The sequence below is a fragment of the Taeniopygia guttata genome, chromosome 7 (genome assembly GCF_048771995.1).
Source record: "Taeniopygia guttata chromosome 7, bTaeGut7.mat, whole genome shotgun sequence".
In the NCBI taxonomy this organism is placed as follows: Eukaryota; Metazoa; Chordata; class Aves; order Passeriformes; family Estrildidae; genus Taeniopygia; species Taeniopygia guttata.
Window position 1 is genome coordinate 20224356 of NC_133032.1, and position 14591 is coordinate 20238946.

Sequence of the window (14591 nt, forward strand, 5' to 3'; positions counted from 1 at the left end):
CTATGGGTGTGGGAAAAAGATAAAAGTATCCTCTAAGGTACACTCTGTGATCCATGTGTGACAAATCCCACAGTTTGGGGGCCTAAATTTTCTCTACTAAGTTTATTAAGCACACAAGTCGGTAAATTAAATTAACAGTTGACGTCTTAAAACCAGAGACCCTTTCCCACACAGCTCTATTGAAACAGTGTAAATCTTTGCCAGGAGATATTGTTGATGTTACTACTCAAAATTTCAATTTCACTTATTCTGAAAGTGATTTGACAAATTGGTAGAAGTTAAAAACAAACAAGAGCTATTAACTGCCAAGGCAATACTTTTTGCTCAAGAAGGTCCTGAACTGCAGAGCAGAGAAATACACTGACAAAGCTTGATACCTGCTGGCGCAGTTCCTCCATCTCTTCTGTGGGCATCCACTAGTGAATGTTACTTATTTTTACCAGGGAAAAGAACAAACACAGCAACATTCCCCACCTTGAAATTATACAGAAGCATTTCTTGCTTTGGGGGAAATGGCAGAGATGAGCTCACCCGAGGACTAGGGGCCAGATTCATTTCAGGAAAGTCCCTTTCTTCATTAGGGTATCACTTTTGCCACATAACAGGGGTTGGGTTAGCAGGACTTCGGGTTAGTCCTGGCATGGCTCTGTTTGCTTTGTGAAGGTCATTTTTCCCTGTCACCTGGCCATAGCAGCAGATAAGCCCTTGCTGGGTGTAACTGGTGGAGTTACTCCTGGCAGGCAGGAGATCTGATTTTCTCAGAGAAAACAAGCAGCAGCTCTATTTTTGACATGTTTGCCATGATGCCTGCATGGAGGATGCTCTCAGAAATCAAATCCAGCTTAATTAAAAGCTCCTCAGCTGGAATGAAAGGTGGGGAAGTGCTAAGCTTGGCGCTCCTTTTGCCATAGAATAAAAGAGAAAGGCAAATGAAAGGAGAAAGTACAGCACAAATTCTATAAATGCTAAGTATATTTCTTCCTGGAGAACATCTATGTCTCATAATAATACATTTCCTTGTATGTTTTCTTAGACCATCACAAAGAGAGGCAACATTATTATCATGCCTCATAAACCCATTCCTATTTTTTATTAGGAAATTATTTAATAACAGAAGTACATTTCCAAGGAGGGGGATGGCTCTTTCATTCAGAACTACAACCTGTAAACCTTCCTAATCTACAAAACCCCATAGCCTCTCCTCAGTGACTTGCTAGCCATCATGATAGATTAGCTACCATCGGCAATCCCATGAAAGATTAGCCCTGCATCCATTGGAAGGACAACGGTGGGGTTTAGAACAGCATGTTGGGATTTCTTGACTATTAAAATTTCTCCCAATACTGTAAGCAAAAACATAACCTTAATGAAAGAACAAGTAGCCAGGATCCTTGCTATATGCTACAAACACTGCAAATGGAACCCTAGATAGGCTCTGGGGAGGTATCAGTTTTAGTTTTTCATTGTTCGTAGTAGTAGAAGTTGGTAGCTTCATTTACAAGTAATTACATCCATCAGAAAACCCAGTGAATAGTCTCTACCTCCGTTGTTAGCAAGTCTGCTTGGTTTCCAACCAACCACTCAGCAGTGAAACTCAATGCCTGGAAGTGTATTAGTATCATCTAGCTTGAAACTGATAACACACAAGCTGAAGGCTTAACCTCTTCTTTGTGGCAGTTTTGATTTGCTGCTTTTTTTCCTTTTTAATTTCTCTCCGCTCAGCAACATTGTTTCTAAGCAACATGAGAAAGCAGCCATCCTGCAAGAAGCCATAGCCTAATTTCCCTGGCACATAAACTGAGAGGCAGAGACAAGAAAGGAAGAGCAACATCAAGAGGGAATTCCTCTTCATAAATACCCAAGGTCAGAGAGGCTCCAAACTCAGATCCTGAGGCCTGTTGCAAGAACTGACACAGGTAGACCATACTTTCTTCTGTACATTTATGAGAGAGAGAATGCGGGGGCAATATTCATTAACAGCTGTGTGTATCATGGAACAGAGGAGTAGAGTATGCACTTTGATGTTACAACAAATTGGTGGGCCAAGTGATGGCTTTTCTCTTTGCTGTAATTTCATCTCTTGCACCCTGTCTTCTTCCCAGTCCATCCCCTCTTTCTACCACATAGATCTGATTAACAGACACACAGTAGGGAGAGGAAGCCAAAGCTAAGAAACTAGGAAGTGGCAGTGGGTCAATAGACTGCAATATATGAGAAAATAGAGATCACTGATAGGGATGCAAACAAGCTGCAAGCTGATGCTCAAAGTTGATGCCTTAAATGGGCTCATTCTGTCCATTTCCCTTTACTAAACTCATGTAAAGAGTAAAGTACTTTCAGTACTGTGTATATTGTCTTCTTTCTTGATTAAATATTTCTAAGCTCCTATTTTAATCCTACCTTGGAAATGGTTTTGGCTATATTTTTGTAGGCAGTCTCCAAGTGTCCCACTCTCTTTACTTGTGATGAAGAGAATCATTGACAGAGATAGTTTGTAGGATGTAATTTTCTCCTTCCTAGATCCATTGAGTTTATATTACAATGACAAATACAATATGGAAAGAGAACTCCTGAAGAAGCAGATCAAAAATATCCTGTAAGTAGTACCTGCCCACAATTGCTTTCAGTGCACTTGAGATTGGCTTGTTTTCCTTGCAAAAGGTTTTAAAACCTAGGCAGATGACAGCTTTCAAAACTTAGTTTTCTCTTGCTGGAAAGTATGAACAAACTTCCTTTGACATGCTCTTCATTTTGTTACATTCAGTTTGCAGTGAGAGACCTGACCGCCCAAAACTTCCTCAGTAAGAGCAACCAGGGTGGTGCAGAGCTCCTCCCTTGCAATGCAGCCAGGGCAGCTGCTGTCTGTAAGGGGTCTCCTAGCTCATGCAGCAGCATTTCATGCTCTTCAGTGCAGGATTGCCCAGCAGATAACTCCTAGGGGATGTAAGAAGTATTCCATCTATTCCATACAAGTCCAGTGCCCACCTACCCTAGGAATGCTTGCATGGATCAGTAGCACTTAGTCTGAGGAAAGGTCACAAAATCAGGCCTCCCCTGAATGACAAGGACAAGCACCAGTGAAGCATCTCTTTCAGTCTCTTGGCTGTACAGTGAAATTCTTCTGTTTAGTCCCCAGACTTTAGGTAATTGTTTCATATTTGCACTTAGTCCCATATTTTGGAGCCTGTGGAGAAGATAACAGTGGGGTTTGAGGGAAGCTAAAATTAGCAGAGATGCAAACAACTAACAGCTTTCCTACTTGTGAACTGTCTGTGAGAGATCCAGCAGTAGACTCCTAGCCCTGAATCACAGTAAATTTAGCCTCGGTCTTGCACTAGCTTTAGAGTCATCTATTACATTTCCTATGCACTGGTTTGCTTAGAAACAGGTGTAATTCAGAATTGTTTCCTTGCTTTAAGGGGAGATTATGTTGGCATCAGACTATGAGAAAAAGTATTTAGTCCAAGAGGACAAAGGCAGTCCACCTTTCTAGATGACATAGTAATCACCAGACTTCCTACTTTCTATCCTCTTAATTCCAGGGCTGCTGAGAACTATGAAAGATTATTTAGCTTGGTACAGCTATATTACCTGTCCCTACAATGGCCAATAAAAGCCTATTACTGAAAAGAGTACCTAAAGAAATTGGCTGTGAGTAGCCAATCCTGGTGTAGAGTATCCAAGATAATTACAGATTTTGCTGATTTTTTAGCAAGGAAAAGGTCATTTGCAGAAGGCATTTGATAAAGTTGTCAACTAACCAGAGGTTATTTTTCATAAACTAAAGCTGTTGGTGCATAAGAGAACAAAGTCTTCCTGTGTATGTTTAAAATACTTCAGACCTCCTCCTCTTTGTACAACATGAGGTACCCAGTGTAGTTACAGCTCATGTTTCCCTACAGTACTCTGGTCTTTCTGTCTTCACTCAAGCAATTAGTCTAACAAACCACATAAGGTTCTTCTGTCTTTCCAGGTCCCGTTACAACTTAGCCCTCAGTGTTGCTTTGATGTGGTTAAGTGACTCAGATGCTCAGACTACACTGACAAGAGAGAAAATGTGAGTATTGCAAAGAGCCAAGGTTCTGCTGCTGCAGTGACTTACACCAGTGTGAAGATGAAGTAAAAGCAGCAGTGAATTGAGCCCAGGACTACAGTGTGTATTAAAAATACCAGGCTAATAATCTTCCTGTTCAGAACACCATACAGGGATTTTGCAGCTCACAACCAATACACATATCCCAACTGAAATGAGAGAGAAGCTATGGTATTATCTTCATATGCTGGAATACTAATAGTAAGAGACCAAGAAAGATGGCAGGAGCTTTTATCCTATGGCAGACAAAATAGAAACACTCCCTGTACCTAGAATGTCTTTGTTCATTGAAAACACAGTATAAAGACATTACAAATATTACAAAGACATCTAATTTTTATCAAGCAGCCATAAAGTTTTGCTCAGCCTAAGAAAACAACATAGGCAGTTTCAGTAGGTGTTCCTGTGCATGTGTACACGTTATTTTACTTGTCTCAGCCAAGTGCAAAATGGCAAGCAAGTTTAAGGACCAGATCAATGGATTCATACTAGCAGTATGAAACATTATAAGGAGCTCATGTGAGAGCTGTTTCAGAAAAGGGGATATGAGCTTGATTTCATCCATTGACTTGAAAGAATACTACCTCTGAGAGCCAAACCTCTCTTCTAACTTGTCTTCACAGAACAGCATCCCTATAGAAGAGATCTTTGAGATTTACAGCATGAGACCCTCAGCAACTCACTGACAGAGCTCTGCAAAAGTGAGTGATTTGTTTTTTCAGCACATCTGTAAAAGTGAAGCTATCCAATAATATCTGTGCCTTTCAAAAATATGCTACATTTTAAACTGAATTAATTAGCCCTTTTACCCCATTAGTAATAGCAAATGAGTTCCAACCTTTTCAGAACAAAAAGCCAAACTGTTCACCACCACCTCCTCTACCTTAGTGTGCCAGGGAGAGGCAAGAAAAGGGCAGTCCAGTTACTGACATCCACGCTAAGATGTAATCCAGCTTCTGCACCTTTGCCATAATGGTTTACAGAAGAGCATTCCCACCACTATTCTCTAATCGCCGCTAGTGTGGAGTGGGGGAAAAGGCTATGCAGGTCTGGGGAGATACTGCCTGCTTCACAAGGGCCTTGCCTCTGTTCAAAGCAAGCTTCTCTAGCAATATCTCTTTAGTCATATAATTGCTCTTTAAAAAAAAAAATAGGAGAGTTATTACAATCTTTAATTCATTACTCAAATCACAAGAAAGTATTGTCTATGGCCCAGCTCCATAATAAAAAAGCATTTGTACTGGAATATATAGATTGTGTTTTTAGTAACATATAATTTATAGATGTTTCCTAAGCAACTATTTCAATTTGATGTGGAATTGTAGTCAGACTATAAGAGATTCTTCACATGTAATTCACAGTGTTTCTGGCGCACTTAACTTTTTTTTTAATCTCAGACATGCTTAGCTGTAATATTAATGACAGACTGACACCCAGTGTCCAGAAAGTGCTAGAGCTCATTCCAGCTCACAGTTACCATGCACCAAAATAGCCTTGGCTGTAACCTCTCTTAGTTGAATTCTTCCGCATCAAGAACTAGAAATGTCACTAGTTTTGATGTAGGGGCATTTCACAATGTCACTTAGAAGGAGGGATCTTCCTCTCTGCTCCTGGGTTAAGTGGGTGGATCAACTGTCCCTCCTTTTGCTGTGAGTGTTACACTCTATATTTTTACAGCCTTGCTTTTTATGGACAGGAATACTTTCTTGAGAGTCCAGCCCAGGATATTTTTAGAAATCTCTGGTTTGAGTGCTTACCATACACTGCAGAGGAGCAACATTTTCTCGGAAGGTTTCCAGCGAGCTATTCATGCTGTTTCCCATGGTTTGCATTTGGGTTTTGGTGGGTTTTCTTTCCTGTGGGAGGAGGAGAGGTGGGCCTTTTTTAGCTTTGGTTTATATTCTGATGTTATGCAAGCAGAGATAAAGAACAGAAATAGTATTTCTGCTCAGCTCGTGTTACTGTCCACTTGCCTAGATCCTGCCCTTTGCAGACTCAGAGATACTTCCTTAACAATCTCAAGGTAGCAAAGTTACAAAATTTTCTAAAGAAGAAGATAAGCCAATGTTATCACACTCTTCAGTTTCTGTTTCAGCCAACAACACTGCTTCATTTTAATCATGCGCTAAAGATTATTCCCACTCTATGAGAAAGGAAAGGAAATGTGTTGATGAGCTGGGAAATTAAGGATACTTTATTTTGCTAGGTCCTAATTAATTTAAGAGGTTAATCTACTGTTTTAAATTAACAGTTACTCTTGGAACTCAGCTTATGCTTCATTAAGAGTCCTAGACTCAAAGAGCTGGAATCCAGCCCATCTGAAAATTCAGTCTCTGTGGATTTTTTTCCCCCACGGAAGTAAACTGATGAAGATTTCCTGCTATCCCTCATCAGTTTTGAAGCCTTGGCTTAAATCTCCTTGAAAATCATGTGCTAGCTTTATTAAGATATAGAGATACTTAGGGAGCACAAGTCACAGCCTTGAGGCAGTTCAGATGGACACTACAAACAGCGCTCATTTATCCACCAGGACTGCTGAAGCACTTATCGTAGCTTCTGCCGACCAGAAGAGTCTTAGTACATAGTTTCTGCAGGCATATGAGTCTATGAGTTGTCGCCCTTTCAGGACCACTGGATTCAACCTTTCAAGATCTCCCTGCATCTATCTGCCATGCTGAGTGGCCCTGAAGTAAAGTGAACATATTTCACCCCAGCTCCTACAAAGCCAGGGCAGGGGAGCACCAGGCAGCAGGACTTGGCCCAGCAGAGTCACCAAGTTACAGCCTACTGAGCTCCAACAGCTGCACATGGAAAGGATGGTGTAAACTTTGGGCTGTGCCTATTCTCTTGGGGGGATGGGGGGGATATAGAGATGTTTTGTCATTGTAGCTAAAAAATGGCATCTAGCTCGGGCTCCTGGAATTCATGACAATTTCAAAAGGTGCATTTTTCTCAAGTAGAGGTAAACAGGATTACATGTTTCCAGTAGAATAAGCCTTTATGTCTGTCAATTATTTGCTTGCTTTTAAGCTTGGACTAATAGTAATTTTAAGTTTTGCAAAGGTCAGTTATGCCACCGGCCAATGAGAGCCACCTACAGCTTACCTGTTTCTTTCCCAAGTGCAGCAAAAATGAGAGTAACTTGAGGAGCATTAAAGAATTTGAAGCCAGAACCTCTTACCTCCAAGCAAGTATCGCAAGTGGGCTCATGCAGTAGGTCTGTAAACCAGCCTGGTGGCTTAGGGTGCCTGGTGGCACTCTAAGCCCAAGATGATATGAGGATCTCTCTCTCCCCTGAGGCATCAAGTACCAGACACCAACAGCACATCAAAAGCAAGGCCCTCATTCAGCAAGGAGAGATAAAAAGGACTGCAATCAACTGGACACACTGACCAGAGGAAAGCAACACCGTGACAAAGTAGGTCTGGAGAATTCACACGAGCCAGTAAAACAGTTTTTGCAATGCAACACCAAATGTCCCAGTCTTGTCTGCCCTTCTCAGCTCTCCTTTAGCATGAGATGTTTCCTAATAACACTAGAGTGTCAATTCTAAATTGGATTACATGACATTGGCAGGAGGTGTCACTCGTGAGCTGGCTTGTCAACTCCAGTTACATACACATGGAAAGCATTCTGCTGCCTAATATCTCTGAAAAAAACCCAAAACATTTACTACCATTACTTTTAGGTTAAAAGAAAAGAAAGCTTATTTTAAAAGAAGCTAACAAAAACCCTGACTCCATGAAGAGCCCAGTAATGTCAGATTAGCCCAGAATGTTCATGAAATAGGTTCTGCCTTTCTATTTGTCCATGATTTGCTAAAGCCTTTTGTTTACCACGGCTCCACTAAGCAACAGAGCTAAGAAAACACTCTAGCAGCAGTGCTGGATTTGCTGAACTAGAGTAAGGGAGCACCCCCACAGCCCTGAGTTCAACGTGCATCACATGCCACACAGCAGGAGGGAAGCTGATCTGCCCTGCAGTCCCCATCTCTCCTGAAGGATTCAGTCCTGCCTGCTGTGCTTGCGCTTATTAACATTTGCATCCTGCAGGGAGCTACAGAAGCAAAACAAGGAATCCCTCCAAGGAAGCCTGGAACAAACTCAGAAGTGTTTGAGCAAATGAAGCAAATGAAGCAAAGACACAACAAAGACCTAGACTTCATGTACTTCACTTAGTTGTAGGTGAGCTAACCAATGTCTTCTACCATAGCTTTACAATACATTTGCAACCTGTGTTTTAGTTGGGTTTTTTTTTGTTGTTGTTTTGTTTGTTTGTTTGTTTTAAATCTTCACAGCCATTCCTTCCTTTCCACCCTCATATCTTGCATCTCAGACATCCATTCCTCTTCTATTAGCCACTTCTCTCCTGCTTCCTCCTGCCAGTATGTTGGAGCTTACATTCTCCCAGTGCATCCCTACTGCTCCTCAAGGCAAAGGCATTATGCTACTTGTACAGAGACAATGAGCGGGTGCAGTGCTTCAGAGTCAGGGAATACACTTTCCCTTTTCCACAGTGCTTTGCCACTCCCACACATGATCCAGCATTGGGCAGGATGATGTGGCCTGCGCCTCTCAGCTCTCCCCTTTAACCATCCTGCTTTCTTATGTTGGTAAAGGGCTCAGCGAAAGAAAAATCATCTCCCTGCAGTGCCAAGTAGCTCTGAAGTCTATCTTCCAATCCCCATATTTACGTCTCTAATGGTTTACCTCATATGTCTATGTTGTGCTGCATAACAATACTCCCCATGCCCTAGATGGGCTGTCACTAATCACAGCTCAATATATTCACTAATTACAAATTAACTGGTGAGTCTCCACTGAAACAAATTCAGTAGAACCATAGGCAACAGCCAGTGACAGGACCTGAGCAAATTTCATCCCAACTCAAACAGCATCAGTCTGACCCCTTAAAAGCCAAATCAGAGAGAAACTGTATTTTGAAATGAGGTCATTTCAAGAGGGGAGGAGGGGATATTGCTGCTGAACCCATGAGAGAGCAATGGTGAGGGAGTGGTTAAGATTAAACAGCTAGAGAGATTAACATCTCATGACTGTTTTTTGTTCACTGACCTGTAATAAAATAAACAGTAAGACTAACAAATAGGTGATTAGCCTTGTTATTCCAGTGCTGTTTACACTGTTAGACTACTGCCATGGTCTTCACTTTTCTTTGGCTAATACTTTGTGTTTTTATAGATAAGACTAGTGAAATTAAGAGGAAAACAACCAAAATCTTATTATATTATGTTATACTTACTATATTGTTACTTACCTATGCTGATAAGCATAAACCCAGTGTTTTATTTTCAGAATGCAAGTACCTACCCTTTTGGTACTCCCTCTTCTGTTGGCTGGTTAGCACCTGATTGTCTGCACACAAAAATCAAGCCCAGCACATCATATGGTTTGCTGCTCACATATTCAGACAGCCAGAACTAGAGAGCTGAAAGGTGCTTGTGCGTGCACCAGAGGATTGATGAATCATAGCCTTCTGCTGCCTTGACTGGAAATTCCTCCTTTCCTGAGCTATATTGTCTCCAGAATGAAGAAAGAAAGGTCTTTCAGTGACCAAATCAATTAGTCAGAACAACTTCAAAGTCTTTCTTCAGCTATGCAGAAAGCAATGGACAGAGCTCAGATGCAATGCAGAGTCATGAATTTTTTTCTACAGGACCCAGAAGAGATCTCTGATCATATGTGCATCCTATGCATACATTTGGTGCCTACCATTGCACTGCAAAACTACCTATAGTGGGAAAGCTAAGAGACCATTCTGGTTCTGTTCTTCCTAAGCACCTGAAATCATGGAAAAGGGGCAAGTGGGGAATTGAACAGACATTATCTACTTTTTCTCCTGTAATTTAAAAGGAAAATTGTACAATTCACAATTCATTGCCCAGTTTATAACACTGAAATCAGATGGTTTCAACTAACACATTTGACTGGACAACACAGCAGCTGAGGTACAGCTTTATCGTCTGCTGTACCAGAGATTCTTACTTCTTAAATTGCGCCACACAAGTTTGTGAGTCAGAGCCTTTACACCACAGCCAGAGTTACTAGAGCCCTGCCCATGCAAGCAAGCACAAATTTTTGCTATAGTAATATTAAGACAAGTCACTACTGATTCTCTAGCTAGTCTGAAAATTCTCACTTACTATGGTGAAGAGCTTTTTCCTAGCCAAATGTCATGTGGAAACATCTAGCATCCATCATGGAAAAGCAAATTATTTTTTCTCCCCCAGACTGGTTTATCTGTTGGACAAAAATATAACCAATCTGTTCTGAAAAGCATCAATTTTGTCAGGTTGGAAAGTAATGTAAGTCCACAGGACTATGTATCTTCAAGGCAGCTGGCAGCAACAACAATTACTAAAGCCATGAGAAAATCAGTTTTGTTCCATCTCTCTAAAACACTGTTAAAGATGCTGGCTTCACAAAGGGAGTCATGGTTGAAAGGGTGCTTAGCAATCCTCAAAACAGAAACTAGCCCAGACAGGCTGTTATGGAGGTGATCTGCCAGGTAGTTCCACACAGGTATTTCCACCAGCAGTGCTAAACCCACCATCCATTTAAGTGAAGCAAGTGCGTGGTGTGGTGTGGTTGCCAAAGGCATCCAGGGCTAGATTTCATGGCCTTTCCTAGGGACTTGCCAGCAGACAAATATCAAGTCCTGAACAGCATACTTACAGTAACAGCAGCAAATCAGGCAAGCAAACATCATGACAAGGAAATCCAGCCGGATGAAGGCAGGTGATCTGAGGTAACACAGTATGGAACAAAAGGGCTGAATATACTAAAGAGGACAGAAGGGTATCTAACCTGTTTGGAAATGGCGAGGGCACATTAGCCCCTGTCATTTAATATGGATACAGTTACAAAAAAACATCAGTGAAGTGGTTTGTGATGGAAGGCTGTGAAGGTTTCATATTTCTCCCATCAAATTCCCCAGAAGACACTCTTGTCATACAGCACTGAAAGCACTTTTCTTTGGCCTGAAACCTAAGCAAAGCTGCGCTCCACTAAGTCTCCCAAACTGTGCCCTGCCCTCCATCCTTACAGCCACAAACACTCCTTTGTTCCATTGGAGGTGCAGGCTATGTAGTTGAAAATAGAGATATTCTAAGTAAATTGGATCTACAAAGGTGTTCATCTGTGTGCCAAGTTACTAATGGATCATGTTGACAAGGTGTTCACATGCTTGAATGAGTTCCTCCAAATATGTAAGACTATAAATCTAGTTTTGGAGTGCAGCAGTTTGTTTTGATCGGAAGCCTAATCTACTGGTGATATAAGTCACTTTTATAACCATCATTGCATATTCCACGAAGCAGTTTGGTTTTCAAAGTCTAAGATTTAGGTGCAAGAAAATGATAATCGGAACAGAACAAGATTTATTACAAACCTGCACCAAACAGGGAAAAAACAGAGGAAAAGTTTCAAAATGGAGAAACGGAGGAATATAGTTTTTTCTAGCCTACTAGCTGTGCTTTAGTGTTAAAGCACTCTGCTTTAGCATTAAACAGAAATTCTTCTGAGTTCCAGATAGACAGCAACTGGAGTTTAATGCTGTTTTCTCCCTCTAAATTTTTCAAACATACTTTCAAAGGGAAAACACTGAACCAAGTGACCTAAACTGATTTACAATGTTAGTTAATAATTCAGATACACTGATAAACATCTAGTAAGAACCACTTGATTTCAATTTTTATAGTCTTCTGGGATGCTATAATTAATCACACACCAGGAAGAGACTGAGACTTTTAATCACTACTTCCTCCTCACACGTCTGTGTTAAAATCTGTACACAATAGAAAGGATTAGTGGGCAAAGGCTAACAACACCACGTGAGATGGAGACTTTTCCTGTCTCCAGGATAATGTGTGTGAAAAAGTATTGAAATTGAAGCAAAGTTTATCTGGTGTTACAAAAGGAAAGTTTGCCATGGGATAAGTTTGGACAAGTGGCAATCAGCACAGGGTGGAGAAGGAGAGGAACAGACCTACACCAGAAGCTTCTCAGGTCTGCTGAGTTTGAGAGCTTCCAGGCAAAAGAGGTTCTATAAAGAACCATTTTTATATACTCATACCTGTACCTGTCTCACATTAGGTCAGATGGACTGCATGAAACAGTTAACAGCAGCCCAAAGTGTAGTCTACCCCACAGTTACATGGTAACTCAACTTGCACACAGAATCAGCAATTGCGGCGTAAAACACAGAAAAAATAAGAGTCCCCCATGGGAAATGCAGTAAACATCATAACTACAATAAAGACAGAATGTGAGAAATTCCCACAACTTAGAATGGTTTCTTTTGTGTTACCTTTTTCAGATGGGACATTAGAACTCTGGTATGTAAAAGCAAACACAATGTCTGCTCACTTCTCAACAAACTTGAGAAAGTTCTCAACTTTCATCTCAGCAAATTTTCAGAAGATGAAAAGAGAAGTGGAAAACTCAGTATGCCAGTGCCCTGCTCTGACACAGACACCAGGAGGCTTTGCAAATGTTTCTATTGCAGATCATCTTTTTATGAAGATAAGAACTTCTGGGCCACTGCTGTGACCACCTTGACCTACAGCCCTCTGTGAAACAATGCAATTCCTTTAAGGCAAATAAAAAAGGCTGCTAGAGTATTTATGAGTGCCCAGTTACTCAGAACACCATTACCTTTCAAAAAGGAAGAATCATCCTGACCTCCAGAAGTAGTTCAGTGTCTGCAATTCCATCAGGTCTTGCCATGTAATACTACAAGTGAGCTCTGCTTAGCAGCACACTACAGTTTAAGAAAGTGGGTATAATTTATCCCTTAAGATTATAGTTACACAGTCTCTCCAAGCAACTTTAGAGACAGGCAAAGTTCAGTAATGTGATACAAAGTTTCACTAAAGATGAAGGAAATAATCTTTTTTAATATCAAAGCTATTTCCAGGGCCTTTTCATAACTTGAGGCTACTAAAAGAAACTGGAGTGACTGTTCCTAGGTAAAGAATCTCTTTACATCACTAGGGAAAGGCTGGCAGGGCTAGCTGATATAAACTTCTGCTGTGGGCTGATGTATGCAACTTGCTTATGACCATACTTATGACCATTGTTATTATACAATGATACTTGAACATGTTAAATCAGATTTGCAACAGGTAAAGTTTTCCTAACATAAAAGCTGTGTTGGTTAAAGTCAGGCAAAGAATTAATACTTGCCAAGATACTTCTCTCATTATTTAGATATCCTTTCAGTATGAGCCATAGCAGCAGGAATGTCTTTTAGTAGCATAATTCTGAAAAGGCCACATTTTTCAGGCCTGGTCATGAGTAAGTGCCACACATCATCCCCAGATCACATGAAGACATTTGCTGCTATTGTCTTCATACAGAGTCCTTATAAATTGCATTTCTTCAAATCATAAAGCATCTTCCATTTACTTGCTATCACATGTGTGATCATACCCATTTGTTGGCACACCTGAGCTCTTCCCTATGGGTAAGAATTAAACCTTTTCCATTAGTTTCAGCAGAGTGAATCTTTTTGCAATCCCATCTCCAGAACAGAACACGATTTCTCAGAAATATACATAGAAGCTGGCAGTGCTCCCTTTCCTGTATGTCTGTCTTGTTTAGTAATGTTAAATTCAATTAAACTTCTGTCTTTCTGTATTTTTGCTTTTTGTCACTGCGGAATTCTATTTCCCACAATATTTTGCTCTATAAAAAAGAAAAGACCCAAGGTCAAATGTTGGGTCTTACTGATATTTGTCCCAGGCTATGTCCATCTCCCTGAGATCTGCTCCTTCAATGGCTGAGGTAGCTCTTAATTCTTGTATGAAATGTCTAAATTCAGGGCAGACTGTATTTATTGAAACCTTGGGAACAGAAAAGAATTCTTGACTGTGGTGCAGTAAATGCCAAAAATTGTCTCTTTACAGAAGCTGGCTGACACACACTGAGTTACTGCCCTCATACTAAATAAACAGTGAATGCATTCCAAAATCTTGGTTCAAACAAATCTTTTTTCAGTACTACAAACAAATTAAAGTTGTGCAGTCCAGAGGGACATCTGATTTCTTTAGCATTTTCAGGAAGGAGGAGGAATAGGTTTAAAATATATTCACAATCAGCCAGTTGTTCATGATAAGTTAAGGCATGACAAGTTACATAAGTGTTAAAGGCCCAACTGCATATTGCTGATAAGTGTACACTTACCATACCCTGGTAAGTGAAGGGAAATATCTGATTCTGTCATCTAAATTCTCTATTTTCACAAGTTTTCAATCTAGGAATGGATCCCATCTCCATACTTACCAGGGATACCACTGTTTTTCAGCAAAGTTCTGAAGGCTTTTGGAAAGAGAACACAGTACAGAGAGCACAGAACAACTAGGACAGAACAACACAGAACAACTCTGTAACCTTATCTAGTATAGATTTCATTTTAAATCACTTCATCTTGGCTTGAAATGGTAGGCTTTGATTTTGTTTTGCCTAGCAAACGTTCTGAT

General features: G+C 40.6%; 1 long non-coding RNA gene across 1 annotated transcript; it reads left to right on the top strand.

The window, feature by feature from the left end:
* The first annotated feature begins 4800 nt into the window (after nucleotides 1-4800).
* Nucleotides 4801-14082, top strand: LOC115495990 (uncharacterized). Its single transcript, XR_003961343.4, has 3 exons — nucleotides 4801-7511; nucleotides 8146-8277; nucleotides 12428-14082. It is a non-coding gene; the product is annotated as an uncharacterized lncRNA (long non-coding RNA).
* The last annotated feature ends 509 nt before the right edge of the window (nucleotides 14083-14591 follow it).